This window comes from Carassius gibelio, chromosome A5, assembly GCF_023724105.1.
Source record: "Carassius gibelio isolate Cgi1373 ecotype wild population from Czech Republic chromosome A5, carGib1.2-hapl.c, whole genome shotgun sequence".
Classification (NCBI taxonomy): Eukaryota; Metazoa; Chordata; class Actinopteri; order Cypriniformes; family Cyprinidae; genus Carassius; species Carassius gibelio.
Window position 1 is genome coordinate 428,662 of NC_068375.1, and position 26,224 is coordinate 454,885.

At 53.8% G+C, this 26,224-nt stretch overlaps 31 non-coding genes across 31 annotated transcripts; all 31 read left to right on the forward strand.

Annotated features, from left to right (window-relative positions):
- The first annotated feature begins 497 nt into the window (after nucleotides 1-497).
- LOC128015035 (U6 spliceosomal RNA) lies at nucleotides 498-604 on the forward strand. The gene has a single exon (XR_008183762.1). It is a non-coding gene; the product is annotated as a U6 spliceosomal RNA (small nuclear RNA).
- A 734-nt stretch (nucleotides 605-1,338) lies between these two features.
- On the forward strand, nucleotides 1,339-1,445 carry LOC128015036 (U6 spliceosomal RNA). Its single transcript, XR_008183763.1, has one exon. It is a non-coding gene; the product is annotated as a U6 spliceosomal RNA (small nuclear RNA).
- A 735-nt stretch (nucleotides 1,446-2,180) lies between these two features.
- On the forward strand, nucleotides 2,181-2,287 carry LOC128015037 (U6 spliceosomal RNA). Its single transcript, XR_008183764.1, has one exon. It is a non-coding gene; the product is annotated as a U6 spliceosomal RNA (small nuclear RNA).
- Nucleotides 2,288-3,021: 734 nt separating this feature from the next.
- On the forward strand, nucleotides 3,022-3,128 carry LOC128015038 (U6 spliceosomal RNA). The gene has a single exon (XR_008183765.1). It is a non-coding gene; the product is annotated as a U6 spliceosomal RNA (small nuclear RNA).
- A 734-nt stretch (nucleotides 3,129-3,862) lies between these two features.
- LOC128015039 (U6 spliceosomal RNA) lies at nucleotides 3,863-3,969 on the forward strand. Its single transcript, XR_008183766.1, has one exon. It is a non-coding gene; the product is annotated as a U6 spliceosomal RNA (small nuclear RNA).
- A 734-nt stretch (nucleotides 3,970-4,703) lies between these two features.
- Nucleotides 4,704-4,810, forward strand: LOC128015040 (U6 spliceosomal RNA). The gene has a single exon (XR_008183767.1). It is a non-coding gene; the product is annotated as a U6 spliceosomal RNA (small nuclear RNA).
- Nucleotides 4,811-5,545: 735 nt separating this feature from the next.
- On the forward strand, nucleotides 5,546-5,652 carry LOC128015041 (U6 spliceosomal RNA). The gene has a single exon (XR_008183768.1). It is a non-coding gene; the product is annotated as a U6 spliceosomal RNA (small nuclear RNA).
- Nucleotides 5,653-6,386: 734 nt separating this feature from the next.
- Nucleotides 6,387-6,493, forward strand: LOC128015042 (U6 spliceosomal RNA). Its single transcript, XR_008183769.1, has one exon. It is a non-coding gene; the product is annotated as a U6 spliceosomal RNA (small nuclear RNA).
- Nucleotides 6,494-7,228: 735 nt separating this feature from the next.
- On the forward strand, nucleotides 7,229-7,335 carry LOC128015044 (U6 spliceosomal RNA). Its single transcript, XR_008183770.1, has one exon. It is a non-coding gene; the product is annotated as a U6 spliceosomal RNA (small nuclear RNA).
- Nucleotides 7,336-8,069: 734 nt separating this feature from the next.
- Nucleotides 8,070-8,176, forward strand: LOC128015045 (U6 spliceosomal RNA). Its single transcript, XR_008183771.1, has one exon. It is a non-coding gene; the product is annotated as a U6 spliceosomal RNA (small nuclear RNA).
- Nucleotides 8,177-8,910: 734 nt separating this feature from the next.
- LOC128015046 (U6 spliceosomal RNA) lies at nucleotides 8,911-9,017 on the forward strand. Its single transcript, XR_008183772.1, has one exon. It is a non-coding gene; the product is annotated as a U6 spliceosomal RNA (small nuclear RNA).
- Nucleotides 9,018-9,751: 734 nt separating this feature from the next.
- On the forward strand, nucleotides 9,752-9,858 carry LOC128015047 (U6 spliceosomal RNA). Its single transcript, XR_008183773.1, has one exon. It is a non-coding gene; the product is annotated as a U6 spliceosomal RNA (small nuclear RNA).
- Nucleotides 9,859-10,592: 734 nt separating this feature from the next.
- LOC128015063 (U6 spliceosomal RNA) lies at nucleotides 10,593-10,699 on the forward strand. Its single transcript, XR_008183787.1, has one exon. It is a non-coding gene; the product is annotated as a U6 spliceosomal RNA (small nuclear RNA).
- A 734-nt stretch (nucleotides 10,700-11,433) lies between these two features.
- On the forward strand, nucleotides 11,434-11,540 carry LOC128015048 (U6 spliceosomal RNA). Its single transcript, XR_008183774.1, has one exon. It is a non-coding gene; the product is annotated as a U6 spliceosomal RNA (small nuclear RNA).
- A 734-nt stretch (nucleotides 11,541-12,274) lies between these two features.
- On the forward strand, nucleotides 12,275-12,381 carry LOC128015049 (U6 spliceosomal RNA). The gene has a single exon (XR_008183775.1). It is a non-coding gene; the product is annotated as a U6 spliceosomal RNA (small nuclear RNA).
- A 734-nt stretch (nucleotides 12,382-13,115) lies between these two features.
- LOC128015050 (U6 spliceosomal RNA) lies at nucleotides 13,116-13,222 on the forward strand. The gene has a single exon (XR_008183776.1). It is a non-coding gene; the product is annotated as a U6 spliceosomal RNA (small nuclear RNA).
- Nucleotides 13,223-13,957: 735 nt separating this feature from the next.
- On the forward strand, nucleotides 13,958-14,064 carry LOC128015051 (U6 spliceosomal RNA). Its single transcript, XR_008183777.1, has one exon. It is a non-coding gene; the product is annotated as a U6 spliceosomal RNA (small nuclear RNA).
- Nucleotides 14,065-14,798: 734 nt separating this feature from the next.
- On the forward strand, nucleotides 14,799-14,905 carry LOC128015052 (U6 spliceosomal RNA). Its single transcript, XR_008183778.1, has one exon. It is a non-coding gene; the product is annotated as a U6 spliceosomal RNA (small nuclear RNA).
- A 734-nt stretch (nucleotides 14,906-15,639) lies between these two features.
- LOC128015053 (U6 spliceosomal RNA) lies at nucleotides 15,640-15,746 on the forward strand. The gene has a single exon (XR_008183779.1). It is a non-coding gene; the product is annotated as a U6 spliceosomal RNA (small nuclear RNA).
- A 734-nt stretch (nucleotides 15,747-16,480) lies between these two features.
- Nucleotides 16,481-16,587, forward strand: LOC128015055 (U6 spliceosomal RNA). The gene has a single exon (XR_008183780.1). It is a non-coding gene; the product is annotated as a U6 spliceosomal RNA (small nuclear RNA).
- Nucleotides 16,588-17,322: 735 nt separating this feature from the next.
- LOC128015056 (U6 spliceosomal RNA) lies at nucleotides 17,323-17,429 on the forward strand. The gene has a single exon (XR_008183781.1). It is a non-coding gene; the product is annotated as a U6 spliceosomal RNA (small nuclear RNA).
- A 734-nt stretch (nucleotides 17,430-18,163) lies between these two features.
- LOC128015057 (U6 spliceosomal RNA) lies at nucleotides 18,164-18,270 on the forward strand. Its single transcript, XR_008183782.1, has one exon. It is a non-coding gene; the product is annotated as a U6 spliceosomal RNA (small nuclear RNA).
- A 734-nt stretch (nucleotides 18,271-19,004) lies between these two features.
- LOC128015064 (U6 spliceosomal RNA) lies at nucleotides 19,005-19,111 on the forward strand. The gene has a single exon (XR_008183788.1). It is a non-coding gene; the product is annotated as a U6 spliceosomal RNA (small nuclear RNA).
- Nucleotides 19,112-19,845: 734 nt separating this feature from the next.
- On the forward strand, nucleotides 19,846-19,952 carry LOC128015065 (U6 spliceosomal RNA). The gene has a single exon (XR_008183789.1). It is a non-coding gene; the product is annotated as a U6 spliceosomal RNA (small nuclear RNA).
- A 734-nt stretch (nucleotides 19,953-20,686) lies between these two features.
- Nucleotides 20,687-20,793, forward strand: LOC128015067 (U6 spliceosomal RNA). The gene has a single exon (XR_008183791.1). It is a non-coding gene; the product is annotated as a U6 spliceosomal RNA (small nuclear RNA).
- A 734-nt stretch (nucleotides 20,794-21,527) lies between these two features.
- Nucleotides 21,528-21,635, forward strand: LOC128015068 (U6 spliceosomal RNA). The gene has a single exon (XR_008183792.1). It is a non-coding gene; the product is annotated as a U6 spliceosomal RNA (small nuclear RNA).
- A 716-nt stretch (nucleotides 21,636-22,351) lies between these two features.
- Nucleotides 22,352-22,458, forward strand: LOC128015062 (U6 spliceosomal RNA). Its single transcript, XR_008183786.1, has one exon. It is a non-coding gene; the product is annotated as a U6 spliceosomal RNA (small nuclear RNA).
- Nucleotides 22,459-23,192: 734 nt separating this feature from the next.
- LOC128015058 (U6 spliceosomal RNA) lies at nucleotides 23,193-23,299 on the forward strand. The gene has a single exon (XR_008183783.1). It is a non-coding gene; the product is annotated as a U6 spliceosomal RNA (small nuclear RNA).
- A 734-nt stretch (nucleotides 23,300-24,033) lies between these two features.
- Nucleotides 24,034-24,140, forward strand: LOC128015066 (U6 spliceosomal RNA). The gene has a single exon (XR_008183790.1). It is a non-coding gene; the product is annotated as a U6 spliceosomal RNA (small nuclear RNA).
- A 734-nt stretch (nucleotides 24,141-24,874) lies between these two features.
- LOC128015059 (U6 spliceosomal RNA) lies at nucleotides 24,875-24,981 on the forward strand. Its single transcript, XR_008183784.1, has one exon. It is a non-coding gene; the product is annotated as a U6 spliceosomal RNA (small nuclear RNA).
- Nucleotides 24,982-25,715: 734 nt separating this feature from the next.
- Nucleotides 25,716-25,822, forward strand: LOC128015061 (U6 spliceosomal RNA). The gene has a single exon (XR_008183785.1). It is a non-coding gene; the product is annotated as a U6 spliceosomal RNA (small nuclear RNA).
- The last annotated feature ends 402 nt before the right edge of the window (nucleotides 25,823-26,224 follow it).

Genomic DNA, 26,224 nt, shown 5'->3' on the forward strand with positions numbered 1-26,224 from the left:
TAACAACATGAAATCTAGCCGGAGAACTTCCACGCTCATGTTTAGGATGTAAGAAGAGAATCCCTGACCGTACACTACCTTGTGGAGATCCAAAGAGCATCCGGTAAGACTCCCTTCACCCTGAGCCTTTGCTGTCCAGCCCTTCTTTACTGCCCACTCTCCTTTCTTATAAAAAGGTAGAGGCCACGCCTCCTTCAGCTCCAGTACGCCAGGGACCAAAGGCAAGTGTGTACACCTGCTTCCTCGTGTCCAGAAGATGCTCCTGTACATCACGGTGTAATCGGACACGTTTAGAAACTGACGCGCTACGTTCACCTGTCCCCCAAACTCGGTGAGCGGTTGCATCAATGGAGGGGTGTGCGTCCGGCCTCAGCACCGACGCGCTCCGTGCGGCACGGTCTGCGAGGGGGTGAGATGGCTCACTGGGCCCTTACCAGCTCTGAGAGAGCTCGCAGGGACCCGAGGGGTACAGATACCTCGAGCGAGCCAGCTGTTCCGTGCTCGCCACGGCGGCACATATACTAAAATTGGATCGATACAGAGAAGATTAGCATGGCCCCTGCGAAAGGATGACACGCAAATCCGTGAAGCGCTCCATCTTTTATTTGATTGCCATATCCGTGCCCCTCTACTCTATCAGCCCTCGGGCGGTGAACAAACATAGAAGTCTCCGCGTGGGAGGCGTTTTGACGTAAAATCACTCACCATCTCCTCTGTCTTAGAGATGTTCAGTTGCAGCCCCGCTCCGTCACACCATGTGATGAACTCAAGAGAAGTACGTGGCCATCGTCAGACTCGGAACTTGAGAGCAGGGAGAGGAGAACCGTGTCAACTGCTTATTTAACAACATGAAATCTAGCCGGAGAACTTCCACGCTCATGTTTAGGATGTAAGAAGAGAATCCCTGACCGTACACTACCTTGTGGAGATCCAAAGAGCATCCGGTAAGACTCCCTTCACCCTGAGCCTTTGCTGTCCAGCCCTTCTTTACTGCCCACTCTCCTTTCTTATAAAAAGGTAGAGGCCACGCCTCCTTCAGCTCCAGTACGCCAGGGACCAAAGGCAAGTGTGTACACCTGCTTCCTCGTGTCCAGAAGATGCTCCTGTACATCACGGTGTAATCGGACACGTTTAGAAACTGACGCGCTACGTTCACCTGTCCCCCAAACTCGGTGAGCGGTTGCATCAATGGAGGGGTGTGCGTCCGGCCTCAGCACCGACGCGCTCCGTGCGGCACGGTCTGCGAGGGGGTGAGATGGCTCACTGGGCCCTTACCAGCTCTGAGAGAGCTCGCAGGGACCCGAGGGGTACAGATACCTCGAGCGAGCCAGCTGTTCCGTGCTCGCCACGGCGGCACATATACTAAAATTGGATCGATACAGAGAAGATTAGCATGGCCCCTGCGAAAGGATGACACGCAAATCCGTGAAGCGCTCCATCTTTTATTTGATTGCCATATCCGTGCCCCTCTACTCTAACAGCCCTCGGGCGGTTTTACAAACATAGAAGTCTCCGCGTGGGAGGCGTTTTGACGTAAAATCACTCACCATCTCCTCTGTCTTAGAGATGTTCAGTTGCAGCCCCGCTCCGTCACACCATGTGATGAACTCATGAGAAGTACGTGGCCATCGTCAGACTCGGAACTTGAGAGCAGGGAGAGGAGAACCGTGTCAACTGCTTATTTAACAACATGAAATCTAGCCGGAGAACTTCCACGCTCATGTTTAGGATGTAAGAAGAGAATCCCTGACCGTACACTACCTTGTGGAGATCCAAAGAGCATCCGGTAAGACTCCCTTCACCCTGAGCCTTTGCTGTCCAGCCCTTCTTTACTGCCCACTCTCCTTTCTTATAAAAAGGTAGAGGCCACGCCTCCTTCAGCTCCAGTACGCCAGGGACCAAAGGCAAGTGTGTACACCTGCTTCCTCGTGTCCAGAAGATGCTCCTGTACATCACGGTGTAATCGGACACGTTTAGAAACTGACGCGCTACGTTCACCTGTCCCCCAAACTCGGTGAGCGGTTGCATCAATGGAGGGGTGTGCGTCCGGCCTCAGCACCGACGCGCTCCGTGCGGCACGGTCTGCGAGGGGGTGAGATGGCTCACTGGGCCCTTACCAGCTCTGAGAGAGCTCGCAAGGACCCGAGGGGTACAGATACCTCGAGCGAGCCAGCTGTTCCGTGCTCGCCACGGCGGCACATATACTAAAATTGGATCGATACAGAGAAGATTAGCATGGCCCCTGCGAAAGGATGACACGCAAATCCGTGAAGCGCTCCATCTTTTATTTGATTGCCATATCCGTGCCCCTCTACTCTATCAGCCCTCGGGCGGTGAACAAACATAGAAGTCTCCGCGTGGGAGGCGTTTTGACGTAAAATCACTCACCATCTCCTCTGTCTTAGAGATGTTCAGTTGCAGCCCCGCTCCGTCACACCATGTGATGAACTCATGAGAAGTACGTGGCCATCGTCAGACTCGGAACTTGAGAGCAGGGAGAGGAGAACCGTGTCAACTGCTTATTTAACAACATGAAATCTAGCCGGAGAACTTCCACGCTCATGTTTAGGATGTAAGAAGAGAATCCCTGACCGTACACTACCTTGTGGAGATCCAAAGAGCATTCGGTAAGACTCCCTTCACCCTGAGCCTTTGCTGTCCAGCCCTTCTTTACTGCCCACTCTCCTTTCTTATAAAAAGGTAGAGGCCACGCCTCCTTCAGCTCCAGTACGCCAGGGACCAAAGGCAAGTGTGTACACCTGCTTCCTCGTGTCCAGAAGATGCTCCTGTACATCACGGTGTAATCGGACACGTTTAGAAACTGACGCGCTACGTTCACCTGTCCCCCAAACTCGGTGAGCGGTTGCATCAATGGAGGGGTGTGCGTCCGGCCTCAGCACCGACGCGCTCCGTGCGGCACGGTCTGCGAGGGGGTGAGATGGCTCACTGGGCCCTTACCAGCTCTGAGAGAGCTCGCAGGGACCCGAGGGGTACAGATACCTCGAGCGAGCCAGCTGTTCCGTGCTCGCCACGGCGGCACATATACTAAAATTGGATCGATACAGAGAAGATTAGCATGGCCCCTGCGAAAGGATGACACGCAAATCCGTGAAGCGCTCCATCTTTTATTTGATTGCCATATCCGTGCCCCTCTACTCTATCAGCCCTCGGGCGGTGAACAAACATAGAAGTCTCCGCGTGGGAGGCGATTTGACGTAAAATCACTCACCATCTCCTCTGTCTTAGAGATGTTCAGTTGCAGCCCCGCTCCGTCACACCATGTGATGAACTCATGAGAAGTACGTGGCCATCGTCAGACTCGGAACTTGAGAGCAGGGAGAGGAGAACCGTGTCAACTGCTTATTTAACAACATGAAATCTAGCCGGAGAACTTCCACGCTCATGTTTAGGATGTAAGAAGAGAATCCCTGACCGTACACTACCTTGTGGAGATCCAAAGAGCATCCGGTAAGACTCCCTTCACCCTGAGCCTTTGCTGTCCAGCCCTTCTTTACTGCCCACTCTCCTTTCTTATAAAAAGGTAGAGGCCACGCCTCCTTCAGCTCCAGTACGCCAGGGACCAAAGGCAAGTGTGTACACCTGCTTCCTCGTGTCCAGAAGATGCTCCTGTACATCACGGTGTAATCGGACACGTTTAGAAACTGACGCGCTACGTTCACCTGTCCCCCAAACTCGGTGAGCGGTTGCATCAATGGAGGGGTGTGCGTCCGGCCTCAGCACCGACGCGCTCCGTGCGGCACGGTCTGCGAGGGGGTGAGATGGCTCACTGGGCCCTTACCAGCTCTGAGAGAGCTCGCAGGGACCCGAGGGGTACAGATACCTCGAGCGAGCCAGCTGTTCCGTGCTCGCCACGGCGGCACATATACTAAAATTGGATCGATACAGAGAAGATTAGCATGGCCCCTGCGAAAGGATGACACGCAAATCCGTGAAGCGCTCCATCTTTTATTTGATTGCCATATCCGTGCCCCTCTACTCTATCAGCCCTCGGGCGGTGAACAAACATAGAAGTCTCCGCGTGGGAGGCGTTTTGACGTAAAATCACTCACCATCTCCTCTGTCTTAGAGATGTTCAGTTGCAGCCCCGCTCCGTCACACCATGTGATGAACTCAAGAGAAGTACGTGGCCATCGTCAGACTCGGAACTTGAGAGCAGGGAGAGGAGAACCGTGTCAACTGCTTATTTAACAACATGAAATCTAGCCGGAGAACTTCCACGCTCATGTTTAGGATGTAAGAAGAGAATCCCTGACCGTACACTACCTTGTGGAGATCCAAAGAGCATCCGGTAAGACTCCCTTCACCCTGAGCCTTTGCTGTCCAGCCCTTCTTTACTGCCCACTCTCCTTTCTTATAAAAAGGTAGAGGCCACGCCTCCTTCAGCTCCAGTACGCCAGGGACCAAAGGCAAGTGTGTACACCTGCTTCCTCGTGTCCAGAAGATGCTCCTGTACATCACGGTGTAATCGGACACGTTTAGAAACTGACGCGCTACGTTCACCTGTCCCCCAAACTCGGTGAGCGGTTGCATCAATGGAGGGGTGTGCGTCCGGCCTCAGCACCGACGCGCTCCGTGCGGCACGGTCTGCGAGGGGGTGAGATGGCTCACTGGGCCCTTACCAGCTCTGAGAGAGCTCGCAGGGACCCGAGGGGTACAGATACCTCGAGCGAGCCAGCTGTTCCGTGCTCGCCACGGCGGCACATATACTAAAATTGGATCGATACAGAGAAGATTAGCATGGCCCCTGCGAAAGGATGACACGCAAATCCGTGAAGCGCTCCATCTTTTATTTGATTGCCATATCCGTGCCCCTCTACTCTAACAGCCCTCGGGCGGTTTTACAAACATAGAAGTCTCCGCGTGGGAGGCGTTTTGACGTAAAATCACTCACCATCTCCTCTGTCTTAGAGATGTTCAGTTGCAGCCCCGCTCCGTCACACCATGTGATGAACTCATGAGAAGTACGTGGCCATCGTCAGACTCGGAACTTGAGAGCAGGGAGAGGAGAACCGTGTCAACTGCTTATTTAACAACATGAAATCTAGCCGGAGAACTTCCACGCTCATGTTTAGGATGTAAGAAGAGAATCCCTGACCGTACACTACCTTGTGGAGATCCAAAGAGCATCCGGTAAGACTCCCTTCACCCTGAGCCTTTGCTGTCCAGCCCTTCTTTACTGCCCACTCTCCTTTCTTATAAAAAGGTAGAGGCCACGCCTCCTTCAGCTCCAGTACGCCAGGGACCAAAGGCAAGTGTGTACACCTGCTTCCTCGTGTCCAGAAGATGCTCCTGTACATCACGGTGTAATCGGACACGTTTAGAAACTGACGCGCTACGTTCACCTGTCCCCCAAACTCGGTGAGCGGTTGCATCAATGGAGGGGTGTGCGTCCGGCCTCAGCACCGACGCGCTCCGTGCGGCACGGTCTGCGAGGGGGTGAGATGGCTCACTGGGCCCTTACCAGCTCTGAGAGAGCTCGCAGGGACCCGAGGGGTACAGATACCTCGAGCGAGCCAGCTGTTCCGTGCTCGCCACGGCGGCACATATACTAAAATTGGATCGATACAGAGAAGATTAGCATGGCCCCTGCGAAAGGATGACACGCAAATCCGTGAAGCGCTCCATCTTTTATTTGATTGCCATATCCGTGCCCCTCTACTCTATCAGCCCTCGGGCGGTGAACAAACATAGAAGTCTCCGCGTGGGAGGCGTTTTGACGTAAAATCACTCACCATCTCCTCTGTCTTAGAGATGTTCAGTTGCAGCCCCGCTCCGTCACACCATGTGATGAACTCATGAGAAGTACGTGGCCATCGTCAGACTCGGAACCTGAGAGCAGGGAGAGGAGAACCGTGTCAACTGCTTATTTAACAACATGAAATCTAGCCGGAGAACTTCCACGCTCATGTTTAGGATGTAAGAAGAGAATCCCTGACCGTACACTACCTTGTGGAGATCCAAAGAGCATCCGGTAAGACTCCCTTCACCCTGAGCCTTTGCTGTCCAGCCCTTCTTTACTGCCCACTCTCCTTTCTTATAAAAAGGTAGAGGCCACGCCTCCTTCAGCTCCAGTACGCCAGGGACCAAAGGCAAGTGTGTACACCTGCTTCCTCGTGTCCAGAAGATGCTCCTGTACATCACGGTGTAATCGGACACGTTTAGAAACTGACGCGCTACGTTCACCTGTCCCCCAAACTCGGTGAGCGGTTGCATCAATGGAGGGGTGTGCGTCCGGCCTCAGCACCGACGCGCTCCGTGCGGCACGGTCTGCGAGGGGGTGAGATGGCTCACTGGGCCCTTACCAGCTCTGAGAGAGCTCGCAGGGACCCGAGGGGTACAGATACCTCGAGCGAGCCAGCTGTTCCGTGCTCGCCACGGCGGCACATATACTAAAATTGGATCGATACAGAGAAGATTAGCATGGCCCCTGCGAAAGGATGACACGCAAATCCGTGAAGCGCTCCATCTTTTATTTGATTGCCATATCCGTGCCCCTCTACTCTATCAGCCCTCGGGCGGTTTTACAAACATAGAAGTCTCCGCGTGGGAGGCGTTTTGACGTAAAATCACTCACCATCTCCTCTGTCTTAGAGATGTTCAGTTGCAGCCCCGCTCCGTCACACCATGTGATGAACTCATGAGAAGTACGTGGCCATCGTCAGACTCGGAACTTGAGAGCAGGGAGAGGAGAACCGTGTCAACTGCTTATTTAACAACATGAAATCTAGCCGGAGAACTTCCACGCTCATGTTTAGGATGTAAGAAGAGAATCCCTGACCGTACACTACCTTGTGGAGATCCAAAGAGCATCCGGTAAGACTCCCTTCACCCTGAGCCTTTGCTGTCCAGCCCTTCTTTACTGCCCACTCTCCTTTCTTATAAAAAGGTAGAGGCCACGCCTCCTTCAGCTCCAGTACGCCAGGGACCAAAGGCAAGTGTGTACACCTGCTTCCTCGTGTCCAGAAGATGCTCCTGTACATCACGGTGTAATCGGACACGTTTAGAAACTGACGCGCTACGTTCACCTGTCCCCCAAACTCGGTGAGCGGTTGCATCAATGGAGGGGTGTGCGTCCGGCCTCAGCACCGACGCGCTCCGTGCGGCACGGTCTGCGAGGGGGTGAGATGGCTCACTGGGCCCTTACCAGCTCTGAGAGAGCTCGCAGGGACCCGAGGGGTACAGATACCTCGAGCGAGCCAGCTGTTCCGTGCTCGCCACGGCGGCACATATACTAAAATTGGATCGATACAGAGAAGATTAGCATGGCCCCTGCGAAAGGATGACACGCAAATCCGTGAAGCGCTCCATCTTTTATTTGATTGCCATATCCGTGCCCCTCTACTCTATCAGCCCTCGGGCGGTGAACAAACATAGAAGTCTCCGCGTGGGAGGCGTTTTGACGTAAAATCACTCACCATCTCCTCTGTCTTAGAGATGTTCAGTTGCAGCCCCGCTCCGTCACACCATGTGATGAACTCATGAGAAGTACGTGGCCATCGTCAGACTCGGAACTTGAGAGCAGGGAGAGGAGAACCGTGTCAACTGCTTATTTAACAACATGAAATCTAGCCGGAGAACTTCCACGCTCATGTTTAGGATGTAAGAAGAGAATCCCTGACCGTACACTACCTTGTGGAGATCCAAAGAGCATCCGGTAAGACTCCCTTCACCCTGAGCCTTTGCTGTCCAGCCCTTCTTTACTGCCCACTCTCCTTTCTTATAAAAAGGTAGAGGCCACGCCTCCTTCAGCTCCAGTACGCCAGGGACCAAAGGCAAGTGTGTACACCTGCTTCCTCGTGTCCAGAAGATGCTCCTGTACATCACGGTGTAATCGGACACGTTTAGAAACTGACGCGCTACGTTCACCTGTCCCCCAAACTCGGTGAGCGGTTGCATCAATGGAGGGGTGTGCGTCCGGCCTCAGCACCGACGCGCTCCGTGCGGCACGGTCTGCGAGGGGGTGAGATGGCTCACTGGGCCCTTACCAGCTCTGAGAGAGCTCGCAGGGACCCGAGGGGTACAGATACCTCGAGCGAGCCAGCTGTTCCGTGCTCGCCACGGCGGCACATATACTAAAATTGGATCGATACAGAGAAGATTAGCATGGCCCCTGCGAAAGGATGACACGCAAATCCGTGAAGCGCTCCATCTTTTATTTGATTGCCATATCCGTGCCCCTCTACTCTATCAGCCCTCCGGCGGTGAACAAACATAGAAGTCTCCGCGTGGGAGGCGTTTTGACGTAAAATCACTCACCATCTCCTCTGTCTTAGAGATGTTCAGTTGCAGCCCCGCTCCGTCACACCATGTGATGAACTCATGAGAAGTACGTGGCCATCGTCAGACTCGGAACTTGAGAGCAGGGAGAGGAGAACCGTGTCAACTTCTTATTTAACAACATGAAATCTAGCCGGAGAACTTCCACGCTCATGTTTAGGATGTAAGAAGAGAATCCCTGACCGTACACTACCTTGTGGAGATCCAAAGAGCATCCGGTAAGACTCCCTTCACCCTGAGCCTTTGCTGTCCAGCCCTTCTTTACTGCCCACTCTCCTTTCTTATAAAAAGGTAGAGGCCACGCCTCCTTCAGCTCCAGTACGCCAGGGACCAAAGGCAAGTGTGTACACCTGCTTCCTCATGTCCAGAAGATGCTCCTGTACATCACGGTGTAATCGGACACGTTTAGAAACTGACGCGCTACGTTCACCTGTCCCCCAAACTCGGTGAGCGGTTGCATCAATGGAGGGGTGTGCGTCCGGCCTCAGCACCGACGCGCTCCGTGCGGCACGGTCTGCGAGGGGGTGAGATGGCTCACTGGGCCCTTACCAGCTCTGAGAGAGCTCGCAGGGACCCGAGGGGTACAGATACCTCGAGCGAGCCAGCTGTTCCGTGCTCGCCACGGCGGCACATATACTAAAATTGGATCGATACAGAGAAGATTAGCATGGCCCCTGCGAAAGGATGACACGCAAATCCGTGAAGCGCTCCATCTTTTATTTGATTGCCATATCCGTGCCCCTCTACTCTATCAGCCCTCGGGCGGTGAACAAACATAGAAGTCTCCGCGTGGGAGGCGTTTTGACGTAAAATCACTCACCATCTCCTCTGTCTTAGAGATGTTCAGTTGCAGCCCCGCTCCGTCACACCATGTGATGAACTCATGAGAAGTACGTGGCCATCGTCAGACTCGGAACCTGAGAGCAGGGAGAGGAGAACCGTGTCAACTGCTTATTTAACAACATGAAATCTAGCCGGAGAACTTCCACGCTCATGTTTAGGATGTAAGAAGAGAATCCCTGACCGTACACTACCTTGTGGAGATCCAAAGAGCATCCGGTAAGACTCCCTTCACCCTGAGCCTTTGCTGTCCAGCCCTTCTTTACTGCCCACTCTCCTTTCTTATAAAAAGGTAGAGGCCACGCCTCCTTCAGCTCCAGTACGCCAGGGACCAAAGGCAAGTGTGTACACCTGCTTCCTCGTGTCCAGAAGATGCTCCTGTACATCACGGTGTAATCGGACACGTTTAGAAACTGACGCGCTACGTTCACCTGTCCCCCAAACTCGGTGAGCGGTTGCATCAATGGAGGGGTGTGCGTCCGGCCTCAGCACCGACGCGCTCCGTGCGGCACGGTCTGCGAGGGGGTGAGATGGCTCACTGGGCCCTTACCAGCTCTGAGAGAGCTCGCAGGGACCCGAGGGGTACAGATACCTCGAGCGAGCCAGCTGTTCCGTGCTCGCCACGGCGGCACATATACTAAAATTGGATCGATACAGAGAAGATTAGCATGGCCCCTGCGAAAGGATGACACGCAAATCCGTGAAGCGCTCCATCTTTTATTTGATTGCCATATCCGTGCCCCTCTACTCTATCAGCCCTCGGGCGGTGAACAAACATAGAAGTCTCCGCGTGGGAGGCGTTTTGACGTAAAATCACTCACCATCTCCTCTGTCTTAGAGATGTTCAGTTGCAGCCCCGCTCCGTCACACCATGTGATGAACTCATGAGAAGTACGTGGCCATCGTCAGACTCGGAACCTGAGAGCAGGGAGAGGAGAACCGTGTCAACTGCTTATTTAACAACATGAAATCTAGCCGGAGAACTTCCACGCTCATGTTTAGGATGTAAGAAGAGAATCCCTGACCGTACACTACCTTGTGGAGATCCAAAGAGCATCCGGTAAGACTCCCTTCACCCTGAGCCTTTGCTGTCCAGCCCTTCTTTACTGCCCACTCTCCTTTCTTATAAAAAGGTAGAGGCCACGCCTCCTTCAGCTCCAGTACGCCAGGGACCAAAGGCAAGTGTGTACACCTGCTTCCTCGTGTCCAGAAGATGCTCCTGTACATCACGGTGTAATCGGACACGTTTAGAAACTGACGCGCTACGTTCACCTGTCCCCCAAACTCGGTGAGCGGTTGCATCAATGGAGGGGTGTGCGTCCGGCCTCAGCACCGACGCGCTCCGTGCGGCACGGTCTGCGAGGGGGTGAGATGGCTCACTGGGCCCTTACCAGCTCTGAGAGAGCTCGCAGGGACCCGAGGGGTACAGATACCTCGAGCGAGCCAGCTGTTCCGTGCTCGCCACGGCGGCACATATACTAAAATTGGATGGATACAGAGAAGATTAGCATGGCCCCTGCGAAAGGATGACACGCAAATCCGTGAAGCGCTCCATCTTTTATTTGATTGCCATATCCGTGCCCCTCTACTCTATCAGCCCTCGGGCGGTGAACAAACATAGAAGTCTCCGCGTGGGAGGCGTTTTGACGTAAAATCACTCACCATCTCCTCTGTCTTAGAGATGTTCAGTTGCAGCCCCGCTCCGTCACACCATGTGATGAACTCATGAGAAGTACGTGGCCATCGTCAGACTCGGAACTTGAGAGCAGGGAGAGGAGAACCGTGTCAACTGCTTATTTAACAACATGAAATCTAGCCGGAGAACTTCCACGCTCATGTTTAGGATGTAAGAAGAGAATCCCTGACCGTACACTACCTTGTGGAGATCCAAAGAGCATCCGGTAAGACTCCCTTCACCCTGAGCCTTTGCTGTCCAGCCCTTCTTTACTGCCCACTCTCCTTTCTTATAAAAAGGTAGAGGCCACGCCTCCTTCAGCTCCAGTACGCCAGGGACCAAAGGCAAGTGTGTACACCTGCTTCCTCGTGTCCAGAAGATGCTCCTGTACATCACGGTGTAATCGGACACGTTTAGAAACTGACGCGCTACGTTCACCTGTCCCCCAAACTCGGTGAGCGGTTGCATCAATGGAGGGGTGTGCGTCCGGCCTCAGCACCGACGCGCTCCGTGCGGCACGGTCTGCGAGGGGGTGAGATGGCTCACTGGGCCCTTACCAGCTCTGAGAGAGCTCGCAGGGACCCGAGGGGTACAGATACCTCGAGCGAGCCAGCTGTTCCGTGCTCGCCACGGCGGCACATATACTAAAATTGGATCGATACAGAGAAGATTAGCATGGCCCCTGCGAAAGGATGACACGCAAATCCGTGAAGCGCTCCATCTTTTATTTGATTGCCATATCCGTGCCCCTCTACTCTATCAGCCCTCGGGCGGTGAACAAACATAGAAGTCTCCGCGTGGGAGGCGTTTTGACGTAAAATCACTCACCATCTCCTCTGTCTTAGAGATGTTCAGTTGCAGCCCCGCTCCGTCACACCATGTGATGAACTCATGAGAAGTACGTGGCCATCGTCAGACTCGGAACTTGAGAGCAGGGAGAGGAGAACCGTGTCAACTGCTTATTTAACAACATGAAATCTAGCCGGAGAACTTCCACGCTCATGTTTAGGATGTAAGAAGAGAATCCCTGACCGTACACTACCTTGTGGAGATCCAAAGAGCATCCGGTAAGACTCCCTTCACCCTGAGCCTTTGCTGTCCAGCCCTTCTTTACTGCCCACTCTCCTTTCTTATAAAAAGGTAGAGGCCACGCCTCCTTCAGCTCCAGTACGCCAGGGACCAAAGGCAAGTGTGTACACCTGCTTCCTCGTGTCCAGAAGATGCTCCTGTACATCACGGTGTAATCGGACACGTTTAGAAACTGACGCGCTACGTTCACCTGTCCCCCAAACTCGGTGAGCGGTTGCATCAATGGAGGGGTGTGCGTCCGGCCTCAGCACCGACGCGCTCCGTGCGGCACGGTCTGCGAGGGGGTGAGATGGCTCACTGGGCCCTTACCAGCTCTGAGAGAGCTCGCAGGGACCCGAGGGGTACAGATACCTCGAGCGAGCCAGCTGTTCCGTGCTCGCCACGGCGGCACATATACTAAAATTGGATCGATACAGAGAAGATTAGCATGGCCCCTGCGAAAGGATGACACGCAAATCCGTGAAGCGCTCCATCTTTTATTTGATTGCCATATCCGTGCCCCTCTACTCTATCAGCCCTCGGGCGGTGAACAAACATAGAAGTCTCCGCGTGGGAGGCGTTTTGACGTAAAATCACTCACCATCTCCTCTGTCTTAGAGATGTTCAGTTGCAGCCCCGCTCCGTCACACCATGTGATGAACTCAAGAGAAGTACGTGGCCATCGTCAGACTCGGAACTTGAGAGCAGGGAGAGGAGAACCGTGTCAACTGCTTATTTAACAACATGAAATCTAGCCGGAGAACTTCCACGCTCATGTTTAGGATGTAAGAAGAGAATCCCTGACCGTACACTACCTTGTGGAGATCCAAAGAGCATCCGGTAAGACTCCCTTCACCCTGAGCCTTTGCTGTCCAGCCCTTCTTTACTGCCCACTCTCCTTTCTTATAAAAAGGTAGAGGCCACGCCTCCTTCAGCTCCAGTACGCCAGGGACCAAAGGCAAGTGTGTACACCTGCTTCCTCGTGTCCAGAAGATGCTCCTGTACATCACGGTGTAATCGGACACGTTTAGAAACTGACGCGCTACGTTCACCTGTCCCCCAAACTCGGTGAGCGGTTGCATCAATGGAGGGGTGTGCGTCCGGCCTCAGCACCGACGCGCTCCGTGCGGCACGGTCTGCGAGGGGGTGAGATGGCTCACTGGGCCCTTACCAGCTCTGAGAGAGCTCGCAGGGACCCGAGGGGTACAGATACCTCGAGCGAGCCAGCTGTTCCGTGCTCGCCACGGCGGCACATATACTAAAATTGGATCGATACAGAGAAGATTAGCATGGCCCCTGCGAAAGGATGACACGCAAATCCGTGAAGCGCTCCATCTTTTATTTGATTGCCATATCCGTGCCCCTCTACTCTAACAGCCCTCGGGCGGTTTTACAAACATAGAAGTCTCCGCGTGGGAGGCGTTTTGACGTAAAATCACTCACCATCTCCTCTGTCTTAGAGATGTTCAGTTGCAGCCCCGCTCCGTCACACCATGTGATGAACTCATGAGAAGTACGTGGCCATCGTCAGACTCGGAACTTGAGAGCAGGGAGAGGAGAACCGTGTCAACTGCTTATTTAACAACATGAAATCTAGCCGGAGAACTTCCACGCTCATGTTTAGGATGTAAGAAGAGAATCCCTGACCGTACACTACCTTGTGGAGATCCAAAGAGCATCCGGTAAGACTCCCTTCACCCTGAGCCTTTGCTGTCCAGCCCTTCTTTACTGCCCACTCTCCTTTCTTATAAAAAGGTAGAGGCCACGCCTCCTTCAGCTCCAGTACGCCAGGGACCAAAGGCAAGTGTGTACACCTGCTTCCTCGTGTCCAGAAGATGCTCCTGTACATCACGGTGTAATCGGACACGTTTAGAAACTGACGCGCTACGTTCACCTGTCCCCCAAACTCGGTGAGCGGTTGCATCAATGGAGGGGTGTGCGTCCGGCCTCAGCACCGACGCGCTCCGTGCGGCACGGTCTGCGAGGGGGTGAGATGGCTCACTGGGCCCTTACCAGCTCTGAGAGAGCTCGCAAGGACCCGAGGGGTACAGATACCTCGAGCGAGCCAGCTGTTCCGTGCTCGCCACGGCGGCACATATACTAAAATTGGATCGATACAGAGAAGATTAGCATGGCCCCTGCGAAAGGATGACACGCAAATCCGTGAAGCGCTCCATCTTTTATTTGATTGCCATATCCGTGCCCCTCTACTCTATCAGCCCTCGGGCGGTGAACAAACATAGAAGTCTCCGCGTGGGAGGCGTTTTGACGTAAAATCACTCACCATCTCCTCTGTCTTAGAGATGTTCAGTTGCAGCCCCGCTCCGTCACACCATGTGATGAACTCATGAGAAGTACGTGGCCATCGTCAGACTCGGAACTTGAGAGCAGGGAGAGGAGAACCGTGTCAACTGCTTATTTAACAACATGAAATCTAGCCGGAGAACTTCCACGCTCATGTTTAGGATGTAAGAAGAGAATCCCTGACCGTACACTACCTTGTGGAGATCCAAAGAGCATTCGGTAAGACTCCCTTCACCCTGAGCCTTTGCTGTCCAGCCCTTCTTTACTGCCCACTCTCCTTTCTTATAAAAAGGTAGAGGCCACGCCTCCTTCAGCTCCAGTACGCCAGGGACCAAAGGCAAGTGTGTACACCTGCTTCCTCGTGTCCAGAAGATGCTCCTGTACATCACGGTGTAATCGGACACGTTTAGAAACTGACGCGCTACGTTCACCTGTCCCCCAAACTCGGTGAGCGGTTGCATCAATGGAGGGGTGTGCGTCCGGCCTCAGCACCGACGCGCTCCGTGCGGCACGGTCTGCGAGGGGGTGAGATGGCTCACTGGGCCCTTACCAGCTCTGAGAGAGCTCGCAGGGACCCGAGGGGTACAGATACCTCGAGCGAGCCAGCTGTTCCGTGCTCGCCACGGCGGCACATATACTAAAATTGGATCGATACAGAGAAGATTAGCATGGCCCCTGCGAAAGGATGACACGCAAATCCGTGAAGCGCTCCATCTTTTATTTGATTGCCATATCCGTGCCCCTCTACTCTATCAGCCCTCGGGCGGTGAACAAACATAGAAGTCTCCGCGTGGGAGGCGATTTGACGTAAAATCACTCACCATCTCCTCTGTCTTAGAGATGTTCAGTTGCAGCCCCGCTCCGTCACACCATGTGATGAACTCATGAGAAGTACGTGGCCATCGTCAGACTCGGAACTTGAGAGCAGGGAGAGGAGAACCGTGTCAACTGCTTATTTAACAACATGAAATCTAGCCGGAGAACTTCCACGCTCATGTTTAGGATGTAAGAAGAGAATCCCTGACCGTACACTACCTTGTGGAGATCCAAAGAGCATCCGGTAAGACTCCCTTCACCCTGAGCCTTTGCTGTCCAGCCCTTCTTTACTGCCCACTCTCCTTTCTTATAAAAAGGTAGAGGCCACGCCTCCTTCAGCTCCAGTACGCCAGGGACCAAAGGCAAGTGTGTACACCTGCTTCCTCGTGTCCAGAAGATGCTCCTGTACATCACGGTGTAATCGGACACGTTTAGAAACTGACGCGCTACGTTCACCTGTCCCCCAAACTCGGTGAGCGGTTGCATCAATGGAGGGGTGTGCGTCCGGCCTCAGCACCGACGCGCTCCGTGCGGCACGGTCTGCGAGGGGGTGAGATGGCTCACTGGGCCCTTACCAGCTCTGAGAGAGCTCGCAGGGACCCGAGGGGTACAGATACCTCGAGCGAGCCAGCTGTTCCGTGCTCGCCACGGCGGCACATATACTAAAATTGGATCGATACAGAGAAGATTAGCATGGCCCCTGCGAAAGGATGACACGCAAATCCGTGAAGCGCTCCATCTTTTATTTGATTGCCATATCCGTGCCCCTCTACTCTATCAGCCCTCGGGCGGTGAACAAACATAGAAGTCTCCGCGTGGGAGGCGTTTTGACGTAAAATCACTCACCATCTCCTCTGTCTTAGAGATGTTCAGTTGCAGCCCCGCTCCGTCACACCATGTGATGAACTCAAGAGAAGTACGTGGCCATCGTCAGACTCGGAACTTGAGAGCAGGGAGAGGAGAACCGTGTCAACTGCTTATTTAACAACATGAAATCTAGCCGGAGAACTTCCACGCTCATGTTTAGGATGTAAGAAGAGAATCCCTGACCGTACACTACCTTGTGGAGATCCAAAGAGCATCCGGTAAGACTCCCTTCACCCTGAGCCTTTGCTGTCCAGCCCTTCTTTACTGCCCACTCTCCTTTCTTATAAAAAGGTAGAGGCCACGCCTCCTTCAGCTCCAGTACGCCAGGGACCAAAGGCAAGTGTGTACACCTGCTTCCTCGTGTCCAGAAGATGCTCCTGTACATCACGGTGTAATCGGACACGTTTAGAAACTGACGCGCTACGTTCACCTGTCCCCCAAACTCGGTGAGCGGTTGCATCAATGGAGGGGTGTGCGTCCGGCCTCAGCACCGACGCGCTCCGTGCGGCACGGTCTGCGAGGGGGTGAGATGGCTCACTGGGCCCTTACCAGCTCTGAGAGAGCTCGCAGGGACCCGAGGGGTACAGATACCTCGAGCGAGCCAGCTGTTCCGTGCTCGCCACGGCGGCACATATACTAAAATTGGATCGATACAGAGAAGATTAGCATGGCCCCTGCGAAAGGATGACACGCAAATCCGTGAAGCGCTCCATCTTTTATTTGATTGCCATATCCGTGCCCCTCTACTCTAACAGCCCTCGGGCGGTTTTACAAACATAGAAGTCTCCGCGTGGGAGGCGTTTTGACGTAAAATCACTCACCATCTCCTCTGTCTTAGAGATGTTCAGTTGCAGCCCCGCTCCGTCACACCATGTGATGAACTCATGAGAAGTACGTGGCCATCGTCAGACTCGGAACTTGAGAGCAGGGAGAGGAGAACCGTGTCAACTGCTTATTTAACAACATGAAATCTAGCCGGAGAACTTCCACGCTCATGTTTAGGATGTAAGAAGAGAATCCCTGACCGTACACTACCTTGTGGAGATCCAAAGAGCATCCGGTAAGACTCCCTTCACCCTGAGCCTTTGCTGTCCAGCCCTTCTTTACTGCCCACTCTCCTTTCTTATAAAAAGGTAGAGGCCACGCCTCCTTCAGCTCCAGTACGCCAGGGACCAAAGGCAAGTGTGTACACCTGCTTCCTCGTGTCCAGAAGATGCTCCTGTACATCACGGTGTAATCGGACACGTTTAGAAACTGACGCGCTACGTTCACCTGTCCCCCAAACTCGGTGAGCGGTTGCATCAATGGAGGGGTGTGCGTCCGGCCTCAGCACCGACGCGCTCCGTGCGGCACGGTCTGCGAGGGGGTGAGATGGCTCACTGGGCCCTTACCAGCTCTGAGAGAGCTCGCAGGGACCCGAGGGGTACAGATACCTCGAGCGAGCCAGCTGTTCCGTGCTCGCCACGGCGGCACATATACTAAAATTGGATCGATACAGAGAAGATTAGCATGGCCCCTGCGAAAGGATGACACGCAAATCCGTGAAGCGCTCCATCTTTTATTTGATTGCCATATCCGTGCCCCTCTACTCTATCAGCCCTCGGGCGGTGAACAAACATAGAAGTCTCCGCGTGGGAGGCGTTTTGACGTAAAATCACTCACCATCTCCTCTGTCTTAGAGATGTTCAGTTGCAGCCCCGCTCCGTCACACCATGTGATGAACTCATGAGAAGTACGTGGCCATCGTCAGACTCGGAACTTGAGAGCAGGGAGAGGAGAACCGTGTCAACTGCTTATTTAACAACATGAAATCTAGCCGGAGAACTTCCACGCTCATGTTTAGGATGTAAGAAGAGAATCCCTGACCGTACACTACCTTGTGGAGATCCAAAGAGCATCCGGTAAGACTCCCTTCACCCTGAGCCTTTGCTGTCCAGCCCTTCTTTACTGCCCACTCTCCTTTCTTATAAAAAGGTAGAGGCCACGCCTCCTTCAGCTCCAGTACGCCAGGGACCAAAGGCAAGTGTGTACACCTGCTTCCTCGTGTCCAGAAGATGCTCCTGTACATCACGGTGTAATCGGACACGTTTAGAAACTGACGCGCTACGTTCACCTGTCCCCCAAACTCGGTGAGCGGTTGCATCAATGGAGGGGTGTGCGTCCGGCCTCAGCACCGACGCGCTCCGTGCGGCACGGTCTGCGAGGGGGTGAGATGGCTCACTGGGCCCTTACCAGCTCTGAGAGAGCTCGCAGGGACCCGAGGGGTACAGATACCTCGAGCGAGCCAGCTGTTCCGTGCTCGCCACGGCGGCACATATACTAAAATTGGATCGATACAGAGAAGATTAGCATGGCCCCTGCGAAAGGATGACACGCAAATCCGTGAAGCGCTCCATCTTTTATTTGATTGCCATATCCGTGCCCCTCTACTCTATCAGCCCTCGGGCGGTGAACAAACATAGAAGTCTCCGCGTGGGAGGCGATTTGACGTAAAATCACTCACCATCTCCTCTGTCTTAGAGATGTTCAGTTGCAGCCCCGCTCCGTCACACCATGTGATGAACTCATGAGAAGTACGTGGCCATCGTCAGACTCGGAACTTGAGAGCAGGGAGAGGAGAACCGTGTCAACTGCTTATTTAACAACATGAAATCTAGCCGGAGAACTTCCACGCTCATGTTTAGGATGTAAGAAGAGAATCCCTGACCGTACACTACCTTGTGGAGATCCAAAGAGCATCCGGTAAGACTCCCTTCACCCTGAGCCTTTGCTGTCCAGCCCTTCTTTACTGCCCACTCTCCTTTCTTATAAAAAGGTAGAGGCCACGCCTCCTTCAGCTCCAGTACGCCAGGGACCAAAGGCAAGTGTGTACACCTGCTTCCTCGTGTCCAGAAGATGCTCCTGTACATCACGGTGTAATCGGACACGTTTAGAAACTGACGCGCTACGTTCACCTGTCCCCCAAACTCGGTGAGCGGTTGCATCAATGGAGGGGTGTGCGTCCGGCCTCAGCACCGACGCGCTCCGTGCGGCACGGTCTGCGAGGGGGTGAGATGGCTCACTGGGCCCTTACCAGCTCTGAGAGAGCTCGCAGGGACCCGAGGGGTACAGATACCTCGAGCGAGCCAGCTGTTCCGTGCTCGCCACGGCGGCACATATACTAAAATTGGATGGATACAGAGAAGATTAGCATGGCCCCTGCGAAAGGATGACACGCAAATCCGTGAAGCGCTCCATCTTTTATTTGATTGCCATATCCGTGCCCCTCTACTCTATCAGCCCTCGGGCGGTGAACAAACATAGAAGTCTCCGCGTGGGAGGCGTTTTGACGTAAAATCACTCACCATCTCCTCTGTCTTAGAGATGTTCAGTTGCAGCCCCGCTCCGTCACACCATGTGATGAACTCATGAGAAGTACGTGGCCATCGTCAGACTCGGAACCTGAGAGCAGGGAGAGGAGAACCGTGTCAACTGCTTATTTAACAACATGAAATCTAGCCGGAGAACTTCCACGCTCATGTTTAGGATGTAAGAAGAGAATCCCTGACCGTACACTACCTTGTGGAGATCCAAAGAGCATCCGGTAAGACTCCCTTCACCCTGAGCCTTTGCTGTCCAGCCCTTCTTTACTGCCCACTCTCCTTTCTTATAAAAAGGTAGAGGCCACGCCTCCTTCAGCTCCAGTACGCCAGGGACCAAAGGCAAGTGTGTACACCTGCTTCCTCGTGTCCAGAAGATGCTCCTGTACATCACGGTGTAATCGGACACGTTTAGAAACTGACGCGCTACGTTCACCTGTCCCCCAAACTCGGTGAGCGGTTGCATCAATGGAGGGGTGTGCGTCCGGCCTCAGCACCGACGCGCTCCGTGCGGCACGGTCTGCGAGGGGGTGAGATGGCTCACTGGGCCCTTACCAGCTCTGAGAGAGCTCGCAGGGACCCGAGGGGTACAGATACCTCGAGCGAGCCAGCTGTTCCGTGCTCGCCACGGCGGCACATATACTAAAATTGGATGGATACAGAGAAGATTAGCATGGCCCCTGCGAAAGGATGACACGCAAATCCGTGAAGCGCTCCATCTTTTATTTGATTGCCATATCCGTGCCCCTCTACTCTATCAGCCCTCGGGCGGTGAACAAACATAGAAGTCTCCGCGTGGGAGGCGTTTTGACGTAAAATCACTCACCATCTCCTCTGTCTTAGAGATGTTCAGTTGCAGCCCCGCTCCGTCACACCATGTGATGAACTCATGAGAAGTACGTGGCCATCGTCAGACTCGGAACTTGAGAGCAGGGAGAGGAGAACCGTGTCAACTGCTTATTTAACAACATGAAATCTAGCCGGAGAACTTCCACGCTCATGTTTAGGATGTAAGAAGAGAATCCCTGACCGTACACTACCTTGTGGAGATCCAAAGAGCATCCGGTAAGACTCCCTTCACCCTGAGCCTTTGCTGTCCAGCCCTTCTTTACTGCCCACTCTCCTTTCTTATAAAAAGGTAGAGGCCACGCCTCCTTCAGCTCCAGTACGCCAGGGACCAAAGGCAAGTGTGTACACCTGCTTCCTCGTGTCCAGAAGATGCTCCTGTACATCACGGTGTAATCGGACACGTTTAGAAACTGACGCGCTACGTTCACCTGTCCCCCAAACTTGGTGAGCGGTTGCATCAATGGAGGGGTGTGCGTCCGGCCTCAGCACCGACGCGCTCCGTGCGGCACGGTCTGCGAGGGGGTGAGATGGCTCACTGGGCCCTTACCAGCTCTGAGAGAGCTCGCAGGGACCCGAGGGGTACAGATACCTCGAGCGAGCCAGCTGTTCCGTGCTCGCCACGGCGGCACATATACTAAAATTGGATCGATACAGAGAAGATTAGCATGGCCCCAGCGAAAGGATGACACGCAAATCCGTGAAGCGCTCCATCTTTTATTTGATTGCCATATCCGTGCCCCTCTACTCTATCAGCCCTCGGGCGGTGAACAAACATAGAAGTCTCCGCGTGGGAGGCGTTTTGACGTAAAATCACTCACCATCTCCTCTGTCTTAGAGATGTTCAGTTGCAGCCCCGCTCCGTCACACCATGTGATGAACTCATGAGAAGTACGTGGCCATCGTCAGACTCGGAACTTGAGAGCAGGGAGAGGAGAACCGTGTCAACTGCTTATTTAACAACATGAAATCTAGCCGGAGAACTTCCACGCTCATGTTTAGGATGTAAGAAGAGAATCCCTGACCGTACACTACCTTGTGGAGATCCAAAGAGCATCCGGTAAGACTCCCTTCACCCTGAGCCTTTGCTGTCCAGCCCTTCTTTACTGCCCACTCTCCTTTCTTATAAAAAGGTAGAGGCCACGCCTCCTTCAGCTCCAGTACGCCAGGGACCAAAGGCAAGTGTGTACACCTGCTTCCTCGTGTCCAGAAGATGCTCCTGTACATCACGGTGTAATCGGACACGTTTAGAAACTGACGCGCTACGTTCACCTGTCCCCCAAACTCGGTGAGCGGTTGCATCAATGGAGGGGTGTGCGTCCGGCCTCAGCACCGACGCGCTCCGTGCGGCACGGTCTGCGAGGGGGTGAGATGGCTCACTGGGCCCTTACCAGCTCTGAGAGAGCTCGCAGGGACCCGAGGGGTACAGATACCTCGAGCGAGCCAGCTGTTCCGTGCTCGCCACGGCGGCACATATACTAAAATTGGATCGATACAGAGAAGATTAGCATGGCCCCTGCGAAAGGATGACACGCAAATCCGTATTTGATTGCCATATCCGTGCCCCTCTACTCTATCAGCCCTCGGGCGGTGAACAAACATAGAAGTCTCCGCGTGGGAGGCGTTTTGACGTAAAATCACTCACCATCTCCTCTGTCTTAGAGATGTTCAGTTGCAGCCCCGCTCCGTCACACCATGTGATGAACTCATGAGAAGTACGTGGCCATCGTCAGACTCGGAACTTGAGAGCAGGGAGAGGAGAACCGTGTCAACTGCTTATTTAACAACATGAAATCTAGCCGGAGAACTTCCACGCTCATGTTTAGGATGTAAGAAGAGAATCCCTGACCGTACACTACCTTGTGGAGATCCAAAGAGCATCCGGTAAGACTCCCTTCACCCTGAGCCTTTGCTGTCCAGCCCTTCTTTACTGCCCACTCTCCTTTCTTATAAAAAGGTAGAGGCCACGCCTCCTTCAGCTCCAGTACGCCAGGGACCAAAGGCAAGTGTGTACACCTGCTTCCTCGTGTCCAGAAGATGCTCCTGTACATCACGGTGTAATCGGACACGTTTAGAAACTGACGCGCTACGTTCACCTGTCCCCCAAACTCGGTGAGCGGTTGCATCAATGGAGGGGTGTGCGTCCGGCCTCAGCACCGACGCGCTCCGTGCGGCACGGTCTGCGAGGGGGTGAGATGGCTCACTGGGCCCTTACCAGCTCTGAGAGAGCTCGCAGGGACCCGAGGGGTACAGATACCTCGAGCGAGCCAGCTGTTCCGTGCTCGCCACGGCGGCACATATACTAAAATTGGACCGATACAGAGAAGATTAGCATGGCCCCTGCGAAAGGATGACACGCAAATCCGTGAAGCGCTCCATCTTTTATTTGATTGCCATATCCGTGCCCCTCTACTCTATCAGCCCTCGGGCGGTGAACAAACATAGAAGTCTCCGCGTGGGAGGCGTTTTGACGTAAAATCACTCACCATCTCCTCTGTCTTAGAGATGTTCAGTTGCAGCCCCGCTCCGTCACACCATGTGATGAACTCATGAGAAGTACGTGGCCATCGTCAGACTCGGAACTTGAGAGCAGGGAGAGGAGAACCGTGTCAACTGCTTATTTAACAACATGAAATCTAGCCGGAGAACTTCCACGCTCATGTTTAGGATGTAAGAAGAGAATCCCTGACCGTACACTACCTTGTGGAGATCCAAAGAGCATCCGGTAAGACTCCCTTCACCCTGAGCCTTTGCTGTCCAGCCCTTCTTTACTGCCCACTCTCCTTTCTTATAAAAAGGTAGAGGCCACGCCTCCTTCAGCTCCAGTACGCCAGGGACCAAAGGCAAGTGTGTACACCTGCTTCCTCGTGTCCAGAAGATGCTCCTGTACATCACGGTGTAATCGGACACGTTTAGAAACTGACGCGCTACGTTCACCTGTCCCCCAAACTCGGTGAGCGGTTGCATCAATGGAGGGGTGTGCGTCCGGCCTCAGCACCGACGCGCTCCGTGCGGCACGGTCTGCGAGGGGGTGAGATGGCTCACTGGGCCCTTACCAGCTCTGAGAGAGCTCGCAGGGACCCGAGGGGTACAGATACCTCGAGCGAGCCAGCTGTTCCGTGCTCGCCACGGCGGCACATATACTAAAATTGGATCGATACAGAGAAGATTAGCATGGCCCCTGCGAAAGGATGACACGCAAATCCGTGAAGCGCTCCATCTTTTATTTGATTGCCATATCCGTGCCCCTCTACTCTATCAGCCCTCGGGCGGTGAACAAACATAGAAGTCTCCGCGTGGGAGGCGTTTTGACGTAAAATCACTCACCATCTCCTCTGTCTTAGAGATGTTCAGTTGCAGCCCCGCTCCGTCACACCATGTGATGAACTCATGAGAAGTACGTGGCCATCGTCAGACTCGGAACTTGAGAGCAGGGAGAGGAGAACCGTGTCAACTGCTTATTTAACAACATGAAATCTAGCCGGAGAACTTCCACGCTCATGTTTAGGATGTAAGAAGAGAATCCCTGACCGTACACTACCTTGTGGAGATCCAAAGAGCATCCGGTAAGACTCCCTTCACCCTGAGCCTTTGCTGTCCAGCCCTTCTTTACTGCCCACTCTCCTTTCTTATAAAAAGGTAGAGGCCACGCCTCCTTCAGCTCCAGTACGCCAGGGACCAAAGGCAAGTGTGTACACCTGCTTCCTCGTGTCCAGAAGATGCTCCTGTACATCACGGTGTAATCGGACACGTTTAGAAACTGACGCGCTACGTTCACCTGTCCCCCAAACTCGGTGAGCGGTTGCATCAATGGAGGGGTGTGCGTCCGGCCTCAGCACCGACGCGCTCCGTGCGGCACGGTCTGCGAGGGGGTGAGATGGCTCACTGGGCCCTTACCAGCTCTGAGAGAGCTCGCAGGGACCCGAGGGGTACAGATACCTCGAGCGAGCCAGCTGTTCCGTGCTCGCCACGGCGGCACATATACTAAAATTGGATGGATACAGAGAAGATTAGCATGGCCCCTGCGAAAGGATGACACGCAAATCCGTGAAGCGCTCCATCTTTTATTTGATTGCCATATCCGTGCCCCTCTACTCTATCAGCCCTCGGGCGGTGAACAAACATAGAAGTCTCCGCGTGGGAGGCGTTTTGACGTAAAATCACTCACCATCTCCTCTGTCTTAGAGATGTTCAGTTGCAGCCCCGCTCCGTCACACCATGTGATGAACTCATGAGAAGTACGTGGCCATCGTCAGACTCGGAACTTGAGAGCAGGGAGAGGAGAACCGTGTCAACTGCTTATTTAACAACATGAAATCTAGCCGGAGAACTTCCACGCTCATGTTTAGGATGTAAGAAGAGAATCCCTGACCGTACACTACCTTGTGGAGATCCAAAGAGCATCCGGTAAGACTCCCTTCACCCTGAGCCTTTGCTGTCCAGCCCTTCTTTACTGCCCACTCTCCTTTCTTATAAAAAGGTAGAGGCCACGCCTCCTTCAGCTCCAGTACGCCAGGGACCAAAGGCAAGTGTGTACACCTGCTTCCTCGTGTCCAGAAGATGCTCCTGTACATCACGGTGTAATCGGACACGTTTAGAAACTGACGCGCTACGTTCACCTGTCCCCCAAACTCGGTGAGCGGTTGCATCAATGGAGGGGTGTGCGTCCGGCCTCAGCACCGACGCGCTCCGTGCGGCACGGTCTGCGAGGGGGTGAGATGGCTCACTGGGCCCTTACCAGCTCTGAGAGAGCTCGCAGGGACCCGAGGGGTACAGATACCTCGAGCGAGCCAGCTGTTCCGTGCTCGCCACGGCGGCACATATACTAAAATTGGATCGATACAGAGAAGATTAGCATGGCCCCTGCGAAAGGATGACACGCAAATCCGTGAAGCGCTCCATCTTTTATTTGATTGCCATATCCGTGCCCCTCTACTCTATCAGCCCTCGGGCGGTGAACAAACATAGAAGTCTCCGCGTGGGAGGCGTTTTGACGTAAAATCACTCACCATCTCCTCTGTCTTAGAGATGTTCAGTTGCAGCCCCGCTCCGTCACACCATGTGATGAACTCAAGAGAAGTACGTGGCCATCGTCAGACTCGGAACTTGAGAGCAGGGAGAGGAGAACCGTGTCAACTGCTTATTTAACAACATGAAATCTAGCCGGAGAACTTCCACGCTCATGTTTAGGATGTAAGAAGAGAATCCCTGACCGTACACTACCTTGTGGAGATCCAAAGAGCATCCGGTAAGACTCCCTTCACCCTGAGCCTTTGCTGTCCAGCCCTTCTTTACTGCCCACTCTCCTTTCTTATAAAAAGGTAGAGGCCACGCCTCCTTCAGCTCCAGTACGCCAGGGACCAAAGGCAAGTGTGTACACCTGCTTCCTCGTGTCCAGAAGATGCTCCTGTACATCACGGTGTAATCGGACACGTTTAGAAACTGACGCGCTACGTTCACCTGTCCCCCAAACTCGGTGAGCGGTTGCATCAATGGAGGGGTGTGCGTCCGGCCTCAGCACCGACGCGCTCCGTGCGGCACGGTCTGCGAGGGGGTGAGATGGCTCACTGGGCCCTTACCAGCTCTGAGAGAGCTCGCAGGGACCCGAGGGGTACAGATACCTCGAGCGAGCCAGCTGTTCCGTGCTCGCCACGGCGGCACATATACTAAAATTGGATCGATACAGAGAAGATTAGCATGGCCCCTGCGAAAGGATGACACGCAAATCCGTGAAGCGCTCCATCTTTTATTTGATTGCCATATCCGTGCCCCTCTACTCTAACAGCCCTCGGGCGGTTTTACAAACATAGAAGTCTCCGCGTGGGAGGCGTTTTGACGTAAAATCACTCACCATCTCCTCTGTCTTAGAGATGTTCAGTTGCAGCCCCGCTCCGTCACACCATGTGATGAACTCATGAGAAGTACGTGGCCATCGTCAGACTCGGAACTTGAGAGCAGGGAGAGGAGAACCGTGTCAACTGCTTATTTAACAACATGAAATCTAGCCGGAGAACTTCCACGCTCATGTTTAGGATGTAAGAAGAGAATCCCTGACCGTACACTACCTTGTGGAGATCCAAAGAGCATCCGGTAAGACTCCCTTCACCCTGAGCCTTTGCTGTCCAGCCCTTCTTTACTGCCCACTCTCCTT